General features: G+C 34.4%; 1 protein-coding gene and 1 long non-coding RNA gene across 2 annotated transcripts in view; one reads left to right on the top strand and one right to left on the bottom strand.

Annotated features, from left to right (window-relative positions):
* The window catches only part of LOC118269456 (uncharacterized), a 219,648-nt gene that overhangs the window by 13,929 nt on the left and 183,632 nt on the right, over positions 1–22,087 (bottom strand). The window lies entirely within an intron of this gene.
* Positions 17,983–20,301, top strand: LOC126912194 (uncharacterized). The gene is made up of 2 exons (XR_007706813.1): positions 17,983–18,490; positions 19,700–20,301. It is a non-coding gene; the product is annotated as an uncharacterized LOC126912194 (long non-coding RNA).

Below are 22,087 nucleotides of genomic sequence, written 5' to 3'. Positions count from 1 at the left end.
CGTTACTCGTTCATCGTTGCCGGTGGGAAACTGCCTAATTTGCTCACAAATTATTAAACTAATGTCATTCCTCAAGTGCCTTTTCCTTAAGTGCCGTTTAGTTACATCACGCCATAAAAGCTGAGTTATAATAATATTCTATTGAACTATTATTTATAACCAAACAAATACAATACAATTCGAGTAATTAATAAGAAATGATTTTCTCATCCATTCACTTCTTTATCTAAAGTTGCTTGTCTGAATATCAAATTCTCATTAATCAAAAGTATAAAGTAACATTAAAACAATGTAGGTGGGTACCTAATTCTCTATTTTACTTCAAAGTTGTTCACTTCTTTCAGATCATTAAGTCTTTTGTCTTACAAACAAACAAACATTTACCAAATGTTTTTGTGGTTTCCACCAATTATTCGAACAATGGGGCCCCCACCAATTATTTTCGAATATGCCACGATATAATAAAAGCCTTTGATATCGTATCCGTCAGTTTTTTAGAAGCAATATTTTGGTGATGTTTGCTTGTGTGGGTTTTTAAAACTTCTTATGAAAAAATGTATTGTTACTAATTTAATCACACAATTACTGGAAATAGAATTAAACGAGCACGCATAAAAAGATACGCATTTGATGACTGTTGATGAAGCGTATGCGTATAATTATGTAAGATTTGTAGCCAGAGACGTTCCATAATCTCTGCCTATTTCCTCATGGGAGACAGGCGTAAGGTTATGTATGATATATATATATATATATATATATATATATATATATATTTATATATATATATATCTGTATGTATGAAACACTTATGAATTATCTTGAAGACAGTTTTTTCGGATAAATCGATCATGTATTTATCTTAATAAGTGTATAGGGTAAGAAAATTTAAACATTCTTATTGATTAACGTTTCATTCAAGAACAATAGAAAATCAATGTGTTGTTTTAGAGTTTGTTGAAAACAAATGTTTGTGTAAATATCCGAATTCCAAGCGTCTATCTAAATGCAACAGACTACGCCTCGAGGAAGATTTGGTCCACCTCAAGCAACTGGCAAACAAGCTGTAGCTTTTGTAGGATTACTTGAATGTGTGAGTGAGCTCGATCCTGAAGCCAAGGTTTTAGGAAACAACAGACTAGTATTTTTACAGTCAATTCGTTCTTGTGTTGGTATATTTTTATAGCTTCAAAAAGAGACGATAGTAATTTTGGGGTGATTATTATTGTTGAAAGCATGTCTTTTTTTTCTGTTGTTTATCTCTACTAAACTGAGTATTTGTCTAAGAAAGCATACTTTTAAATTATATTTTTCGTAGACCGTTTTCAACTATCTACGTTAAAGATATTTGAACAGGCCTATGTGTAAAGCACTAGACGTCTTATGCTTACATTTTATATTTTGTTTTATATTTTGCAAGTTACGTTGACCTATGCAATACCAAGCTCAGCACTTCTCTGTCACAGTCAAACATAAAAATATTCAGATTTGTGGGTATTTTATAGCAGCCGTTTCGCGTAAAAGCTATAACTCACGATACCGTGAAACCGTCTGACCGTTTACTAACGAGCTGACCAATAAACCAATTGTTTTGACCACCAGCAAACTCGGTAACAGACGGAATAAATGCTGGAACATAAATCTAAAGCCAGTCATTTTGGTGGACCTGTCGAATAGCTGGTAATAAATAAAATTGGCTCTAAATAACGTTACGAGTATTTCACGCAGTACCGTAAAACATGGCAACTTTACCATATTTTAGAACAAAACACGAAATATATTTTTAACCATAAGACGCATAGAAACAAAACTATATATTTAGAATTGTGGGTCTTTTATCACTTTACCGTAATCGTCATTAAATACATACACTTACGATAGCCGTAGTAAACCAACATGGGTAAAGATACCAAATTTTTGGCAACTTGACCACGCGCCGTATTCATCGTGTATTGCATATTGAACAGTTGTTGAGGTACAGAGGGCTTCATCTAGGACTACTTCGTATTAAAATGCAAACAGTATGAGGAATATCTATAAAGATAACGGCTACACAGACATTCGGGAAAGTTGCCACGGGTTTCATCGTAATTTACATACAAATAATTTGTTACGCTCGGGGTTGTCAAAAAAGGAGGAACTTTTTTATGACATGTATATTTAAAAAAAAAATTAATAAACCTTAAACCTAAAGTAAAAAAACGCACAAATTTCTAACATAAATATTATTCCTTTTTAAACTAAATTAAGTTCTAAAATTTTAAGTACATACGTTTAAAATTGTAAAAAAGGCTACAAAATAATGTTTAATCCTTGACTTTTTAATTTTGTATGACTTCACTATCTCCATAGCTAATTATAACATCACTTCCGTATAATTTTTATAGTGTCTAGCTCCGAGTTTTCTGCGGTTATGTTTCATGGGAGCCAAACTGTTGTTACAAAAGGTTTTTAAATACATTATATCTTATCATCCTAGGATATTCACTATTATGCTGTGAAATTTAGGTATTCGAAAATGGTTACATACACACAAACAAGAAAAAAACATTTATTGCCAACCCTAACTGTAGGTAAAGTTGCCACAAAGCAGGCCGTGGCAACTTTACCTAACCTGTGTCAACATTACCGAAGCGATTATTTATCAATAAATTAAAGAAAAAGCAATTGCTTACATTACAACAGTTTTTCCCAACTATAATATACATACAAGATCAGCTACCTGTGACAAATAGTTAAGGCTCTGTAAGCACAATTTAGGAACAACTAACTTTTAGCTCATTTTCACGCATACATTGTGACGGCAGAGATTACTGGCATAATAGCAGTCTTACGTCTACGCAAAATATAGTAAATATTTCCTTTTAATGTCTAAAAAATACTTCTATTACAAATCAGAATTCTAGTGGGTAGATTTTTAGATAAATGAGTTTATACCGAATCCTATAGTATGGTAAAGTTAAAAGGGCCCGGTAAAGTTGCCATAGTTTACCGGTAACCGTGACATTTTAATTTTGTATTGTCAATACAATGTTTTGGCATAGATAATAAATAATGATTACTTTTTATAGACAGTCGTTACTAAGTATGTTGTTGCAATTTTTGTCTTTCATAAATTCTATTTAATTATACTTAATTATACGCAGAATAATCCTACTTCTGACAGAATAATGAGATTCTTTATTTAAAATTTAACATGATTTTTTATTAAATAAAAGTAGCTTAGTTTCCTCCTTAGTACTCAGCTTCCTGTAAGTAAAAGTCCTGTTAAAATCGGTCCAGATTTCAGAGATCAGTCAAAGTCTGATGAAATTGATACTGAAACAAAGGATTTGTTTACTAGTCATAGCAAGCCAGCAGATAGGTCTTGCAGACCTTAAAATGTATAAAGACTTTACAAATATTTTGTGAGTTATTTATAGCACAAAAAAGCTAGGTTAAATAGTTATGCTGTAGGTATTATTATTGCGTTAGTAAAGAACAATCCTACTATAATATTCTAAAATGCGAAAGCTTGTGTGTTTCTTTCTTACTCCTTTACGTAAAAATGGCTGACAGGATTGGGATGACATTTGGTACAGGGGTAGATCATAGTCTGGAAAAACACATAGGCCACTTTTTATCCCACGAGAACGCGGGTGAAGCCGCTGACAGAAGCTAGTTCAAAATAAAACCTAAAAAAAACCGATTCCACATTTCCCCACCCATAGTCAGAAGTTGAAAAAATCAAAACCGTACTATAGTACCTACACACGGCGACATACAAAACTACACAAACCAGTTTATCATGGTCTCACTTTGCATAATATAGCCACACATTCAAAGACCAATTTGTACTGGCCTTCTAAGCTCGATGGGCACCTAACACAAAACGTAACGTAAAAAACGAACAGGAAGGTGTGATTAAATTTTCAGAAACACATCAAACGCACGTTTCCCTTCCCGCCCTGCAACCAATTAAAAGTTTGACATAAGTACAACGAATGACTAGGACTCGCGAGGTTATTGCAATTGTGTCAAAAATATTTCTACTACTACTACAATGTTCGGTTTGTAAATGTTGCTAGTTAGCAGTTTTGGTAATTTATGTTTTGGAGATTTGATTGTAATAATGATAAATTAATTTGAAAGTTCGAATTTGTGCGCATAAATTATTATTTATGCACCTACATATTTAACAGCTCTATCTATTAAAACTATAACTATATTAGAAGTCTATCTATTGGGGCCCAGTTGGGGTAATGACGGATCCGGAGCTGCGGACTACCTAGCGGATTAAGCGGGGCTCCGGCTCGAAAAGCAGGAGTAGGAACGGGGTGGTTTTTAGTCAGTAAGAGTCTGGACACTACCTCTCGCTTAGCCCAAGGCGGGATAAGGTATTTGATGACTTTCCCCCATAAAAAAAAACGATTAAAAATCTATACATTGAAATCCGTTGCATAGTTGTAAAGATACGAAGAAATAGACAGCGGGTAGTGACTTTGTTACATTTTGATGTGACGCTTTGACCTTTTGTTTCATTGCTAATAATGAAAATTAAAGTACCTACTACAGTTTTAACAGAATTTGCTAAAAATAGTTGAAATGCAAAATGTTTAATGCTTCGATTTAGAATAATACATAGTTCAAAACAATCGTATGACCACATTCAAGTTACAATGCGGTAATTTCGAAAACATTTGGAACGGCCAACATTTTTCACTTTAAAAATAGCATTTTTATTAAACACATGTAACATTCCTGTTTACTGATCGAGTCTAATAGCCATTGTTCATTACAACACAGAAAAATGAACCGTATTTATAATAAACCAAAGTCAAATTTTCCGTAGCTTGGTTCTAGAACTAGCGTGTTTCGTGTAAACATGTATACAGGGTGGTTTCGACATGCGGTAATCGCTAAACGTCCGGTTCGGGCACGGTTCAGGCAACGCCTGTTGCCCCGGTTATAAAACCTTTATTAGGTTTCGTGATGGGATGAAAAAAAGGGTAAAATGCTTTGATGTTTTGAAATACATTATTTTTATTTTTGAAGACGGGATTTTTGTGAATCATAATGGTAATGAGGATTCTTTTTGAAGAAATGTCTGTAACTTAGATTGAGGTTTTAAATGTTTTTTTTAAATTAATGGTTGACCTGGTGGAATACGCCTCGAAAGAGAATTGTCCAATTGAATAACCCATTAGGGTTTTTTGATGAACCGGATCAGTTAGAGATAGATTGTAAGAATAAATTACGAAATTGAGGCTTTTTTAAATTAAGTTTGTGAGTGACAGACTCTTACTGACTAAAAACCACAACGTTCCTACTTCTACTTTTCGAGCTGGAGCCTCCGGCAAAGCCGCTAAGTAGTCCGCAGTCCGGTAAGCTGAAATTTAGGTATAGTCGCAGTTTCAGAAAATAAGAACATGAAAAGTTTGTTTTGATTTGATTGGTTTTATTTGATTAGCAACTCCAGTAAACCAGATTTTCGAGGTTCCTATAGACCATAGTTGATCCTAAACGAAAAGATATACTAAACAAACACATAAAACAATCTAAGGCTTGAATAGGCTACTATTGAATTGCCCAAACTGTAATCATAGTTCCAATTTCTAATTCCATACAATGTGCGATGATAGAATGCACTAGATTTTGATTGCAGAGAATTTAATTAGAGTATTATCGTTGAATGCAAACCGGTCATAATGGAAATAGAATAATAAATTTGTCCCGGTCTACAAGAGCAGTGCAATTATAGTTAGAATTAAAACGTCTGCTACAGAAATGTTACTGAACGTTTTTAAAAAGGTGCATAAGAAAAGTAATATAAAACAAAATATTGTGTATAGAATAGAATCAGGCGTTACTTTGCGGATATCCATGCTACACTAACAATATAATAGATTTTTAATTTTCTTTAAGTGGAATGAAAAGTAAAAATATTATGGATGATTGTGACTACCGAATCTGTTAAGAAGAGAGCTATGAAAGTCTATATAGCTATTCCAGATAGAATTAACTGAAACTAGTTATTTCCAAAAACCTAGAACATTGTAATCACTGATAGCTAATTAGTCTTCTTCTTACTTAAAACTAAAGGATATGCAATATATTGAAATTGTAACTTTTTTGAGTGCGAAAATCATCCAATGACTTCTCCCGTCTTGGACGAGATGAAAAGGAGTGTCAAACTCTTACTGTCTAAAAACCACCCCCTTCCCACTCCCGCTTTTCGAGAAAAAGCCCCGGTAACCCGCAGCTTCACTCAAATTCTAACTTAGAAATCTGTATTCGCATACAACTAAACCGAATAAAGAATAACACCGATCAAAACCCAAGGCCCGAAAAGAGACGAGAAATATCATCCAACAATTGTACTAATCCGAATATAGGTACGATTGTCCAAAATGATGAAGGTCGGACACAATAAACACATATCAAGGAACGGATAACCAGAATTAACTCATAAACTGACACAATCATTCTCTTGAGGCCAGATTTACCTAAACATGTCAAAAGGCAAACCACAAATGTAGCCAAAAATCTACCAAATATCCTTTCCCAGAAGGAGGTTAGACGAATAAAGCTCTTATTAAAATATGTAGGGCCTTTAGACCTCAAATACTGGCTTCAAATTGACGTAATTAAGGTTTCTGGTACGGACTATTGATGCCTTTAAATATTCAAGAGCTATTAAGTACATTCCAATGTATGGAGAGAGGGGAATACAATCTATATACATATAATAAAATCGTAGAAAAGTGCTGTCTGTACATTGAAAATAAAAATAAAAAAAATAGCAGGGGTTATTGTTATGTCGATGTCGAACCCAAAAATGTAATTAATTTTTGTCTGTTTGTCTGTTTGTCTGTTTGTCTGTTCGTCTGTGCGCGCTAATCTCAGAAACGGCTGATCCGAGTTGGATGCGGTTTTCACGAATATATTGTGGGATGCTTAAATTTACATTTAGTGTTTGTTTCATGTCAATCGGTTCATAAATAAAAAAGTTATGTCAAATTAAAGAATCACGTCGAACATTCTATGCTTATACCATTAATCTCCGCAACTATTTGACGGATTTTGAAATTTGGTACAGATATAGTTTAGAACCTTAGAAAGGACATAGATATATTTTTATTTCAAAAATCAAAAAATAAAAATAAGAAATAAATTATTTATAAATAATTCTATGTCGATCGTTACACGACTTCGGTTCATGTTATTGTTTTAATTTATCGAAAAAAAGTAAATAAATAGTAAAAAGGTATGAAAAAAATAATATCAATATAATAAAACATTTAGTACAAAGAAAATGCTCTAACGGAGTATAGATAATTCTATGTCGATCGTTACACGACTTCGGTTCATGTTATTGTTTTAATTCATCGAAAAAAAGTAAATAAATAGTAAAAAGGTATGAAAAAAATAATATCAATATAATTAAACTTTTAGTACAAAGAAAATGCCCGAACGGAGTATAAATAAATAATCCAAGTTGTCTTTATCCTCGATAGATGGCGTTGGGATCGAAATAGATCGCGCTATGGTTTCGTTACATTCATTTGGTTGGGTATCGGCCGAGCGCTTCGGTACTATCGTAGAAAAAGTGTATTATCAGTCGTATGATTATTTGTCTGTAGTGGTCCTGCTGTTTCGTATATTCTAAATTGGTTTCGTTGTATTTGTCAATTAATAAGTTTATTTGTTGGGTTTTCCTGGTTTTTTGGTTAAACTATTTAACGTAGGTTTAGTTTGATATCGATTATTAGTAGTTACTGTAGTTAGTTTTTTTAATAAAATTGTAAGTCAAATTTTTTTTTAATTAGATTAGATTTAAGTCGTTTCTTTTAAATTATTTAGTTTAAGCTTGGTTATTATAGCATAGAGGATAGGTTGTAATATAGTTTCTTTTTTAATTGTTATAAATTCGTAATTCGTAGCTTTCTTTAGTTTTAAGTTAGTTTAATATTATAATAAATCTGTAGAAGGGTCAATTCTGTACATTGAAAATATTGAAATAATAAATAGCAGGGGGTGTTACTGGATCGATACCAAACCCAAATATATTATGTGATTAATTTTTTTTTGTGTCTGTCTGTATGTTCAGGCATCACGTGAAAACTAACGGTTCGATTTCGATGAAACTTGGTATAATTATACTGGGCATAAAATAGGATACTTTTTATCCTGGAAAAATACGTAAAAAAAAATCTTTATTTTTCAGTTTTATTTTACAGAACGCGAGCTCAACAGCAGTAGCTTAATAGACGGAATCCTTAACTATTATGGGCCTCGCCGTATTTGGGTCCAATAGATATTTATAAGATGTCATTGTCAGAATTACTCAAAATGGAGAAATAAAACATCCACGCGAAGACCGACATCCACGCGGACGGAGTCGCGGGCGGAAGCTAGTTTTAAAATAAATTTTGGCACTCAATTCAGCCGCGTAGGTTGAAGGTATTTTTAGGTTTTATTTGCGATTTCCAGATTAGATAGTGAAAATATAAATTGTATGGAAAAATAATAAATTGGGTAAAATTTTATTCAGCTAAGCTACGTTTAACGCGATCAGTTTCTAGAAGAAATATCTTAAATGCGTATTAAAGGTATTGAATAATAAAATCCCGTTAATTGACTACCAAATTTTTTTGTAACATAACATTTTCCATGTTTTCAAATGGCTAAAAACTTAAAACTCATTCCCTAGTCCAAAACAATTACAGTGGCTCACGATTCCGTAATAATTTTAATATTCAAATTATTCTATGTTGACGACCTCGCATTTATCAGATTAAACAAGGCCCCTCTAAAGATAAGGCTGTGTTGATATTAAAACATAACGCACCAAAAAAAAAAAAAAAAAACATTTACCTTTTACCTACTAAACCGAAAACGCCGAACGAACCTTTGAAATTTTTCACGAAGCTTCAAGTAAACAGACGAAAAAATAATGTATACAAGTTTTATATTAAAAATATTTGGAATTTAGTTGCCGTGACGCTAATGTGATTTTGGAAGTAATTTTTTTTCTGTTATTCTGTTATAGGGTCGACATTTTCTTGTGCGGTCACAATTTTTCATGATAATGTTGGTATAACAATCGTAAGGTATTCTTAAGAAATGCGATAGTAATGGCTGGTTTGGTTTTCTTTGTTTTAATTGTATAACTGAAGTTCTTTGTTCTAAGTAATTCGACATGTAATTAGGTCAAGTCGAAGAAGTTATATTTGTAAAACAATATTTTATTAATATTACTTTTGTAGAACATACGATTCACGAGACATCTGTTTTTGATCTGGACAACTGCTTTAGACCACCACAAATGGGGTCAAGTAGGGCTGATGCCGACCGAAGCTGCGGACTGCCTATCGGGTTACGGGGGCAGGAGTAGCAACGAGGTGGTTTAGTCAATAAGAGACTTATACTCCCTCTCGATTCGCCTAAAGCGGAAGAAACCATTGTATGATTTTCCCCGCTGAAAAAGAGTGAACTGTTGTTACGTCTTATTTCGTAAAATTACATTTATAATCTCAAATAAAAACAGAATATCAACGAAAAACACAACCAAAAGACTAAAAAACTAACAAAACAACACGAAAATTGGAACCTATTAATCAAAATGAAATTGGTATAGCCAATCAATGTTCATACATGCAAACTTCTTGTAGAACCTTTGTACCTTGGCATACAAGCAGACATTTCTTGGCAGGCAGCCAACTAATTAGTCATGTAAATGGAACCTACACAACGTATGGTTACACATCCAGTTATACAAAACCAGTATAAACTGACCGGTGAATGTATAGAAACATCATACAAAGCGAGTTCATGTTAAACTGGCTATGTTTAGCTTGAAATGTAGCTATGTGTATTTGGCGACATTAAAACACTCGGATCTAGAGAGGCGGAAGGCGCAGGATCCGGGTGATGTTAATATTTAAACGTTCGGTTTTGAAGCGGAATTTTGTAGCGATACGTGAATTTTGTTAGTAGGCTTTGTTTGAAATAAAAATGGAAGCACTTAACTCGATTGAATGGAAAAGGATGTTTTAGTCTTGTTGGATGTTTTATATTTAGAATTTGTGTTCGTTTTTTTAAATATCGGTTTGGAAAGCTTTTTAACGAGATAGGCCCACGCATGTGATATTCTGTAATCAATTCATATCCTAATCTCTCCAATCCTCGATTCCCGAAAAACTCTTAAATTCCTACCCCCAAAAGGCTAACAACGCACTTGTAACGCCTCTGGTGTATTGAGTGTCCATGGGCGGCGGTGATTGTATACCATCGCCTCTAGTGTTTTAGGTGTCTATGGGGGACGGCGATCGCTTCCCATCAAGTTATCCATCTGGCGGTTTACCGGCTTATAACATGAAAAAAATTGTTTTGAATTTTTTGTGTCGTAAATAGTTTGTTAATTCTTGTCACTTCCATATAATTCTATCTCCACGTTGTACTAGCCGGTGGCGGATTGCAATCACTGATTGATCTCAACTCTATGCACTAGATATTTCTGGTTGACTAAGTACACACATATTAACTTAGTTATTAGTTTCCTAAAGTTACTCTCCGAGGAAACGCTAATTGTGAATACTTGGGAATTCTTGAATGGGAAAATCTTTGATGCGAATTTTGTAAACAAATTACGTTGTGGTTTGGTAAAAGTGAAGTTTGGGATTGTGGTAGCGGTTTTTAGGGTAGAATTAACTTAAGGTTACCAAGAAATCTTTAAATAAAGGTATGAGATATGTACTTAGAAGTGATAGACACAATGAATAACAACTCTACGTGTCCGACCGCTCTTAAAGACAAGTCAAATTTGTCACAGTGAAAGAACGTGAAGCGTGCTTTTCTACCAGAGATGTGCTATGTAGGTATGCTACGAAGATGTGATACTAAGCAATATAGTAGTGCGAGGAAGATGCGCAGCTCGATAGTAAAAATGCCATCCATAGCACACATCCATAGCACGCATCTTTCCATATAAAAAACATAACTTAGCTGAGTCTGTTTCCACCAATACCAAGCTTTGTGTGCCAATGAATATGATTGGTAGAAGCCAAACACATCTACAAGCAACGTAGCATAGAACACTAGTGGAAAAGCACTCTAAACATCTCGTACCCACTCTATCCTGCTAGGGCAAAGAATAGACTTTGAATTCACTTGGGAACTCGTAGTGTCAGCAATTGTCAAAACATCTTTGTCAGTTTTCACGAAGTCTAAACCCAAAAGTTCGATGGTAAATACTTAAAGTCTTTAGTGATGACTTATATTCCAAGTCTAATACGATTCATTGAAGATTTGTCAATAAAATATGAGTACCTATTCAAGGAGAAAGTAATGGAATTTTAACAGGAGGATACACAAAACACTTTAATAATTCACTCCAACACACCCGAGCGAAGTCAGGAGTTCCAAACTGATTAAATTATTACGTTGCAAAACTTTTGTTTGGCAGAAAAATATAATACATTTTTAACGAATCAAACGGATAATGAATTTGTCATTTCGGAGCTCGGCGGATACTTTAATTGGGCTGTATGAAAGTCGAACAAAGTTTTTATTGCGTCGCTCCTAATCAAAATGTTGCCACCCGAAGTTGAGTTTTATAAAAAGATAGCTAAAGACTTTCTCAACTTCGTTCAAGACTCATGATTTTGTAACTCGGCGTTATAATATTAAAAAGTTCGCCTTTGATTTTAACTTTGTACTTTTTCGTTAATAAACGTGGAGGATTTTTCTTAGTTGGCAAATCAGCTATCGTTGATGTTTGTGTTATATCTGTATGATCAGTAGAGCGTTAAAATAAAGAATACTTATGAGTAAATCGATGTTCTAAACTTTTTCGTCAATTACAATAATCATTAAACTTATTTGTTCGACATTTTTTAAAACCTATTTAGAGAGAAGTCCTGCTAGTATATAACAGTGTATTAATGTATGTTTAAAATAATATTTCGCTGTAACTCCAACATTTCAAATGTGGGAAAGCCATGCCAGCCACGCACTTGTAACGTCTCTGGTGTTTCGGGTGTCCATTGGCGTCAGCTTGTTTACCGGCTTAAACCATAAAAAAATACTGAAATACTAATTTTTACTCATAGTAATTGTTCATTTAAGCAAAGTAGCTTAAGTTTTTTGAGTACTTTAGTAAATTCTGATACAACCTAGCATAATAAAGTACTTTTTTAAGTACTATCTAAAGTCTGACCTAAGTAATCCTGTGCAGGTGTTTGTGCAGTTTCGAACTTGTACCAAGACAAGATTTTATAGTTGTGTTCGTTCCGGGTCGCGACAAAAACTTCGTGTTGAAAACAGGGACTTAATAATCTATGTAGTTGTGAGAAAAGAAATCCTTCTGAAGTGTAGCTTCTTTATCTTAAGTCAAATGGGAAGATTTATTCAGTTAAGTCTTTGGACTTTTTATGGTTAGTCTTTTTAAAGCTGAAAGTGGATAGTCTGTTAAATTGGACACTTGGTGCACTGTTTTACAGGTACATGTTTGACATATCGAGTACATATCTTCCGATTGATTACGTTGCGGGATTCAAAATGGTCATAGTACCTGAGACGAGTCGTTTTCATGGTTGTATCTACTATAGATCCTGGCTTACAGGAGTTGCAGCGATATGGGAGGTTGTGGCGAGCTTGTTCCATAAAATAAAATATCAAGTATATTTTGGCAAATGTAGACCTTTTATTTTCGGTACCGTCAAAAAGATGCCATATTTTATGTCATATGCTTTCGTAAAGGATTTTCAACAAGTCAAGACTTATTTAGAAACTAGATGAGATTCACATATACTGATAATACTGAGACGAAATATCAAACCAGAGAAGGCCATAGTCTCTTTTGAATGCATTTTATTTGATGGTTGAAACTACTTTCAACCCACATGTTTGTGCTCGCGTACCGAGCCTTTGTGCTCGGATAGTTTTCATTGGGAATTTCCTATACCATACCTTTTGTATACTGGGTCTTTGAACCAAACGAAACGTGTGAATATTGTGATAAAATTCTGGGTTTTTTGCGGGACTTTGGTTTTTATTTTAAGGTTAAATGAGGTACACAAAGATGGGTTAAACTGCATTATAATCGTTTGTTAATTTGATTAGGTCACTTGGTAACCACTACAGTTACCAAGTTGGTTGCTACAGCTTAAAGTGGGTTTATAATCTTTAGTAAGTAAATTACAACGTGATACTCTCAGTAAAATAGGAACACTCACATCACATAATCAGCCTATGAGTGACCACGGCTGACTAAAGGCGTCTTCTCGCAAGGAAAAGGTTTGAGCATTATTATAAGCCCAGGTAGGTTTCCTTACGATGTTTCCTTCACCGTTTGTCAGGAACACTTAAGTTAATTTTGAGGGGGCAAATGAAATTGATTAGTTTACAAATATGTAAACAGTACAAACTACCAACACATTTAAAATCAGGTTAATTAAAATCAAACATTTGCACTACGAACTCTTTCAAACTAAGAAAATAAAAGGCGTTTCTATTTAATTCAATGTAATAGGGTCGCCTGACTGTTGTAAATACTTCAATTCATTTGACTTACAAAATCCATTCAAATGTCCAATGCTAATAGCATTTTACGCTAAAGTTAGTCAAAGACCGCAATATTTTAATGGACTCATAGATTTTTAATTAAGTAATGTTGTAAATGCGAAAAGCAGTTTGCATATTACTATTTCGTGTTTGGAGTGAATTGTGATTAATTTTGATATAGATAGAATAGATTTGATATAGATAGATAGATAGAATAGATAGAGGGTAATTGATGTCATAAATACTATAGTTAGGTGGCTTCTAGAAATAATTTTGTTCTCCAGAGATGCTATGTAGCTACGTTTTTTTTAAGGGGTGAAAATCATCCAATGTCTTTTCCTGTCTTGGGCGAGGCAAGAGGGAGTGTCAATACTTACTGACTACAAACCACCCCGTTCCTTCGTTAGACAGGCAATCTTTATATGACCGTTTCATCCTCCGTAGGTTCTCACAGAAGGTAGATAAACTCTTTTAGTCCTAAAATATATAGATAGATAGTCTAGTCGCACTAGTAACAACTCAATCAAGCTCTAAAAATTTTTGACAATTCCAATTGAGTTTCGAAAGGAAATTAGATTGACTTAATAAATTACGTTTCCAAATCATTGGTTGGTAAATCCATTAACGTAATGGAGTTATTAGTTAAAATTGGGTAGGTATTGGGAAAGTGTGAATTCGATAATGATAGGCATAAAATGGCGTCGGTAGGAAAACTAGGTGTGCTAAATTACATGTTTAGGTGTCAATAGAACTAACTATATAACTAGGAAAAGGTACGTATGTATGTCGTCAATGTATAGGTATCTATTTATTGAGGTTTAGATTAAAGATACAAGATTTCTTTATTAGCATAAACATGTGTGCGTGGACTGACGAAAGATGGAACAGGAAAATAATCGAGTGGACATCAGACTGGATGACAAAGCGTGAATGGACCTCCCTCTAGGTGGACCGACGAACCACCCCGTTCTTCTCCCCGTACTCCTGCTTTTCGAGCCGGGGCCCTGGAAAACTCGCTAGATAGTCCGCAGCTCCGGGTCATCAGCCCTACTGGTCCCCATTTGTGGTGATCGGATGGCTCTTTGAGACGCGTGCGGAACGCGACGCACCATACGCAAAGACCACCTTTATCTAAAACTCTGAATCAAAACTAACTCCAGTTCAACCACAATTTGCTCCCTACACCACAAGATAATGAGTAATAACAATAACACTTCCAAATCTATGTGTAAACTACAACTATAACACACTGACTTATAACTATAATACAATAACAGTAATATAAATGATCTACGCTATCTGATAATGGGACATTTTGTATCAAATTAATGCTGTATACTAGTCCTTTATGAGGGTACAGGCCATATATTGGTTTATTGGCCATTATCGTGTCGCATGGATTTTGTTCTGGCTTTTGGCCTAATGGGGTACTGGGAGGATTTCTTGTTTAACGTTTTATGGTGTTGTATTGTGATGGATTTGTTGTAATATGTTTATTTTAAAAATGTAGATAAGTACCTATTTCTACTTTACTTAGAGAACGCTAAAAGAAAAGAAAAATCACATCACATCAACACAACTCGAATGATACCACGGCCAGACCTGCTGGACCGGAGTGATACCACAGCTTGTTATGTTGCGTGAGTGTAGTTATCGTAGGCCCAATTACCCTCCTCTCCAATCTTTCTAATCCCCAACAACCCTTAAATTTCTAAACCACAAAAAGCCGACAACGCCCTTCTAACGTCTCTAGTGTTCCAAATGTCCATAGGCGGCGGCAATTGTTTACGATCAGTTGATCCGACTTCTCGTTTCCTGACTTATACCATAAAAAACGAAGTCTACCATTTTCTCACATTTGTTTGTTGGATAGTCACACAGACATACTTGAGTTCAAATGACCAAAATCACGTTAACAAAATAACTATAAAGAAATGGTTTTAAAATTACATAAACTGTTTCGATTTATCTCCATTTCTATAACATTGTGGGAACTGTGACGTAACAGGTGGCTCATCATTTCCAAGTGTTATGAGACCTCCGAAGATTCTTCTCGATCAATCATTACACCCTTTTTCGTTAGACGGGCCATTTGCTACACTTTACTTTTATAAGACTCTCGTTTCTTCACATATTTTTACCCTTTTCACGAGTAGTTTCTAAGTATATATGTATATATTATTGTATAATAAAAATTGTTTCTATGAATATGATAGAAGGAAAATAGTAGAATTATCTAGGTGTTCGATGTGCTTGAGATTTGTTTGATTCAAAATTTTACTGGTACCGTAGTGATACTTTAAATAATGAAAATCGCAAACGTACTAAGTATATACATATAGCACTTTCGTATATGGAATTTTAAATAAATGCAGAATATATAAGATTTATTTCAGGATCTCCGCCTATACTGATTTAAGACATAACAATTTATTTACTTACAGAGGGCCTAGTACAACGTAGTACGATGACGGCCGTTAAATGTAAAAGAAACTCGTACTAAGCACTCAAGAGGTCAGAATACTATAAAAGTTGATAAAAATTATCAATACATTCATTACATTAAACAACCTTTCTTCAAGCATCAAAGTAAACTCCGCCATGAATAAAGCTACTGAATAACTGACCAAAAAAAAAGCGACTTTTTTGTTCCGTTCTCTATACACAACATGGGCACAAAATTAATTGTTCCCAAATGATCCCATTTTCCTTGGCTGAAAATTGGCCGAATGAAATTCCCTTGTCGAGGTCCGTAGACCTCACTTTTGTTGGCAGCCGGTCCCCAAGCTGAAGGTCAGCCCATTGAATTGGCCACAAAAGATTTGAACTAAATTTAGAATGATTATACGTAAATTAAGTAAACATTTCGTTTTGTTTGTTGAATTTTAGTTATCTTTTAACAAATTATATTATTGCTAAAGTATTTTGATCTTTATTGTCTCTAACCTAAAATTACTTTTAATTATAAATAGTTTAATCCATTTAATCACCAAACCGCTAAAATTGCTGATGTTGCTCACTTTAGTATATTAACACCACAATCCCATTTATAACGGATAACCACAAACCAACAAATAATTATGAGGTACACTAAAAACCTTTTTATAATATAATAATAGATTAACAATTGCACTAGCAATCATCCGGAGATCGTAGTGCGATCCCCGATGCTAGGAGTATCTTTCGCAATGGTTGGGGCATGAGGAGATTCATTTCCTCACGCGCTTCGTCTCCTCCTTAGCTAGCACGACTGCTTCGCAGAAGAAAGAATGTATACAAATATGGAAGAATTTTATTTGGTGTTCTCGCATGGTACATTTAAAAAATGTAATTGTATGGCAATTACATTTTTTAAAACACACACCCAGGTTTGTTTGCAACGCATCTGTGACTCCTCTGGTGTTGCCATGGGTCCATGAACGGCGCTGATTGCTTACCATCAGGTGACTCATCTGCTCTTTTGCCATTTATTCCATAAAAAACATACACAAACGTAACGGTTACACAAACTACTAAATATGTACATTGTACAGTTGTCAACAGCAATTGCAACTGTGGCGAACATACGCATCAAAGTTGACTCGACTTTTATTTTCAACGCATAAAAGTTGTGCAATATTATAGTTGTGAGGTTGCAAGCACTTGTGCCCGCGACTGTATTTTAACAATGATGTAGGTAATAGTGCTGGATGTGGTATTACATTTAAAATGCTAATTAGTAAACATAGGTACCTGAATTTATCATATGCGGACGTTTTTTTAAATTAATTTGTAGTTGGGATTTTTCTTCTTATACCTAGGATGGGTACAAATCTTTTTTTTTCAATTATTTTCCTCAATCAGACTTCATACTATGACAAACTCCTACTTTTGTCATAACTTTAAGTTATGGCGCAGTCGACATTCGTGAAACAATACATTTTTTTACCCACCAACAAAATTTGCCAAATAATCTATGTACAAATACATATTATATTATGGTCTGAAAACTTCGAATAAGGCTAGCTCTCAAGCAAGCATAGACATTTTAATATTTATATTCTTATAACATAATATTTTCTAACAATAGAATACCCATTCAATACATAAAACATGAAACCTCTACCTACACATAATTAAAATACAAGCAAAAAGAGGAAATTAGAACAAACCCTAAAGCCATCGCTTCCAGTCGATTTCAGATCCGTGTTTATCCAGGTCAGAGCACTCAGGTACAGTTGGCTACAAAAGTGGAGCGTTTTCAAATAGTTATTAAGAGTCGGAGAGCTATTGTAAGTCCGTTAATCAGTTTTAGAATACAGATACTCAATTATAATGCCAACGATTGTTTAGCTATTACTATTTGCAATCACGAATGCAAAAGCGAGGAATGGAAATGTTAGTTAAGTTTAATAAAATAAGTGAACTGTTTTTACAATAACTATCGTGAGATATACTACATTAAGAGCGGCTTGCGCAACATTTGGTCTAAACAGAATTTAGTTAAATGTGTTTATCTTGCTAAATATGTTTAACCTAAATACAATTAAAAATCTCTTGCTCATGTCCGTATGGATGGTAATTTAACTAATCATAGTTAGAGAGTCGGTAATGCAGTTTCTTGCGTTCCTTTTTACACTTTCGTGCGTTGTAGATTTGACTTAGAGCAAAATTGTTGCATTTCTTAAAACAAAAATGCGTAATATGGACCGACGAACTTTCAACTGACACATCAAGTCAACCGAGCTGTCACACATTGTGCTATTGTGATTTGTGAATTGTTCTCGTGGTATTTTTTATTGATTAATAATTATTTTAGTTGAGTCATAATTACCATGGCAAAAAAGTGTTTCTTCTAGGGCCCGGGGGCCTAATTTTACAAAAGAAGAACTGATAATACTGCTTGCAGCGATGGAACCATACACCCATATTATTGAGTGCAAAAAGACTGACCAAATAAAACATAGTGAAAAGCAAAATGACTAGGTCAAAATAGCTATTATTTATTGAATATCCATTAATAAAAGTACATTTCCTTACTTGTTGCTAGTTTTTATTTATTACTATTTATTGAATATCCATTAATACATACATATCGTCACGCCTTTAAGCCACACATTATGTTTACACCCAATTTTCACAATTTATGTTGTAAGTCCCATATAATGTGTGGTGAGCCTATTGCCTTATACCGGGCACATGTCCAGACTCCGTGCTACTACTGAGAAACTTTCGAAAAACCGAAAAAGCCCAGTAATACTTTGCTCGACCCGGGAGTCGCACTTGCAACCACTCGGCCAACGAGGCAGTCCATATCCATTAATAAAAGTACATTTCCTTACTTGTTGCTGGTTTTTAAATGTGGGGCTATTTGCTGTAACAAAAATATAGTGGTTTCTTTCGTTAGACGAAACCTGAAGAATTTGTGGTTCGAATACATTCCAAATAAGTCTGCTCTCTCAAACAATTCCCTCGGTCTATTAATATATTCTATAATCGCCTCATCGTCGTCAGAATACAATTCCCACAAATCCATCTTACAAACTTCCTACCGACCTCTTTACAATCTTTTATAAAATAATAGTAAAATGTCTATAACCTACATAAATATGATGACGCGCAATTGGTACTAAACGTATTTAGCGAAGCTAAATAGCCACCTTTGGGTATTTAAGGGCGGCTTGCGCAACATTTGGTCTAAACAGAATTTAGTTAAATGTGTTTATCTTGCTAAATATGTTTAACCTAAATACAATTAAAAATCTCTTGCTCATGTCCGTATGGATGGTAATTTAACTAATCATAGTTAGAGAGTCGGTAATGCAGTTTCTTGCGTTCCTTTTTACACTTTCGTGCGTTGTAGATTTGACTTAGAGCAAAATTGTTGCATTTCTTAAAACAAAAATGCGTAATATGGACCGACGAACTTTCAACTGACACATCAAGTCAACCGAGCTGTCACACATTGTGCTATTGTGATTTGTGAATTGTTCTCGTGGTATTTTTTATTGATTAATAATTATTTTAGTTGAGTCATAATTACCATGGCAAAAAAAGTGTTTCTTCTAGGGCCCGGGGGCCTAATTTTACAAAAGAAGAACTGATAATACTGCTTGCAGCGATGGAACCATACACCCATATTATTGAGTGCAAAAAGACTAACCAAATAAAACAGAGTGAAAAGCAAAATGACTAGGTCAAAATAGCTATTATTTATTGAATATCCATTAATAAAAGTACATTTCCTTACTTGTTGCTAGTTTTTATTTATTACTATTTATTGAATATCCATTAATACATAGATATCGTCACGCTTTTAAGCCACACATTATGTTTACACCCAATTTTCACAATTTATGTTGTAAGTCCCATATAATGTGTGGTGAGCCTATTGCCTTATACCGGGCACATGTCCAGACTCCGTGCTACTACTGAGAAACTTTCGAAAAACCGAAAAAGCCCAGTAATACTTTGCTCGACCCGGGAGTCGCACTTGCGAGCAAGTATCCTTTATTTAAGTCTATAATTAGGTATATATATGTATTAAGTATAAGAATTCATTATGAAATAATTATGTTTTAGACTTTACATTTGTTCCTATTTGTATTATTAAGAGATTTGATGTTGTTGTCATGTTATGTTTGAATGTAATCGCCTGAAACACAGGACTACCTAGTTCAGGCAAATTACCCCTGTAATATGTGTGTTTATTTTAAGGAAGATGCTATATTTAAGTACATTGTGACTAAGTTTTTGGAAATAAACTATTTATTTATTATTTATTGCAACCACTCGGCCAACGAGGCAGTCCATATCCATTAATAAAAGTACATTTCCTTACTTGTTGCTGGTTTTTAAATGTGGGGCTATTTGCTGTAACAAAAATATAGTGGTTTCTTTCGTTAGACGAAACCTGAAGAATTTGTGGTCTGAATACATTCCAAATAAGTCTGCTCTCTCAAACAATTCCCTCGGTCTGTTAATATATTCTATAATCTTCTCATCGTCGTCAGAATACAATTCCCACAAATCCAGTCCCACAATCTTACAAACTTCCTACCGACCTCTTTACAATCTTTTATAAAATAATAGTAAAATGTCTATAACCTACCTAAATATGATGACGCGCGATTGGTACTAAACGTATTTAGCGAAGTTAAATAGCCATCTTTGGGTATTTAACTTTGACAGTTCGTTAAACGTGATTAGTGCCTAAATTTTTGTTGTGCAAGACGCTAAATGTAATTAGAAGACTAAATGCGTTTACGTCACTCTTAAACTGTATTTAGCGACAATGCGCAAGCCGCCCTAACTTTGACAGTTCGTTAAACGTGATTAGTGCCTAAAGGAGAAGGGGACTTTTGGGCCCAGCAGTTAACTAGTTGAAATGTATATTAAAAAAACCGTCATATTTTTCTAAGGGAAATCACAAAATATGGTACCTTGTTTCTATCTAGGAAGCGAGAAAACTTAAATTAAGTTGTGTAATAATGTATGTAAAATACTGTATGTATAACGTACTCTGTGATTTAAACTTCTTAAAACACTTCTGTCTGACATCAGTCAGTCACCGATTGACAGATGACACTCGTTCGTTGTGTTTCGTTCTGAGTGCGCACGTATTTTCCATGTTTTATTGTTAAACCCCACACCTCGGCTTTATAAAGGACTTTTGACGGATCTTGCATCTCTAAATTACCTGACTCTCTATTTTGGACAACTGTTTAAGCCTATCAATCGGATATTGACGACATGGATCGCTGTGTAAATTGTACGATTGCGACTGGTCGCAGTAACTCTATTGGCAGAAGAGTCTTGGAAGAAGTGGCGATTTTATCAGTTATTCGTCAGTGGCGTGCATCTCAGCCTGTATAATATGGTTACCATTATCTCAATTGGGAAAGATACCAAGAAAATATACGTACCCCGCCCCCTACACAATTCTTAGATGACATTCTCCTAATTATTGAAGATGAATAATACATATTTTATACTAATATTGGTGTTTTATTTATATATCCTCCTGTCCCTTTTTTAGTTTTTAAAAGATTAGTGCCTACTGCGTCTAAGGGCCTATGCACACCACGTTTTTTAAACGCGCCGTCGACGCGCGTTTGTAGCGATACAGACGCGATACACACGCAAGTTAGACGCAGCCTGTAGACCTTTGCACACCTGACGCGCGTGTGTAGCGATACAGACACGCTCCTTGCTTAAAACCATAACACAACCAAAACTATTCAAAAGTATTTTGTAAAAAACACATAAAAACTGCAATGTTATAATATAACCTCACTTTTACTACATTAGGTACATATAACTTGATTCCTGGATAGCCAAATTTCACCAAATTTTCAGTGAGGCCTTGTTATTATATCCTCTTACAAATAAGGCTAGTTTGATTCAGTTAACACCTGGGCCCAGAAATGTATGAAGAAGTCCCCTTCTCCTTTTTGTTGTGCAAGACGCTAAATGTAATTAGTAGACTAAATGCGTTTACGTCGCTCTTAAACTGTATTTAGCGACGATGCGCAAGCCGCCCTAAATAAAAATCACTGATTAC

The sequence above is a fragment of the Spodoptera frugiperda genome, chromosome 2 (assembly GCF_023101765.2).
Source record: "Spodoptera frugiperda isolate SF20-4 chromosome 2, AGI-APGP_CSIRO_Sfru_2.0, whole genome shotgun sequence".
Classification (NCBI taxonomy): Eukaryota; Metazoa; Arthropoda; class Insecta; order Lepidoptera; family Noctuidae; genus Spodoptera; species Spodoptera frugiperda.
The sequence above is the reverse complement of the archived record's forward strand: the minus strand, read 5'-3'. Positions and strand labels throughout refer to the sequence as shown.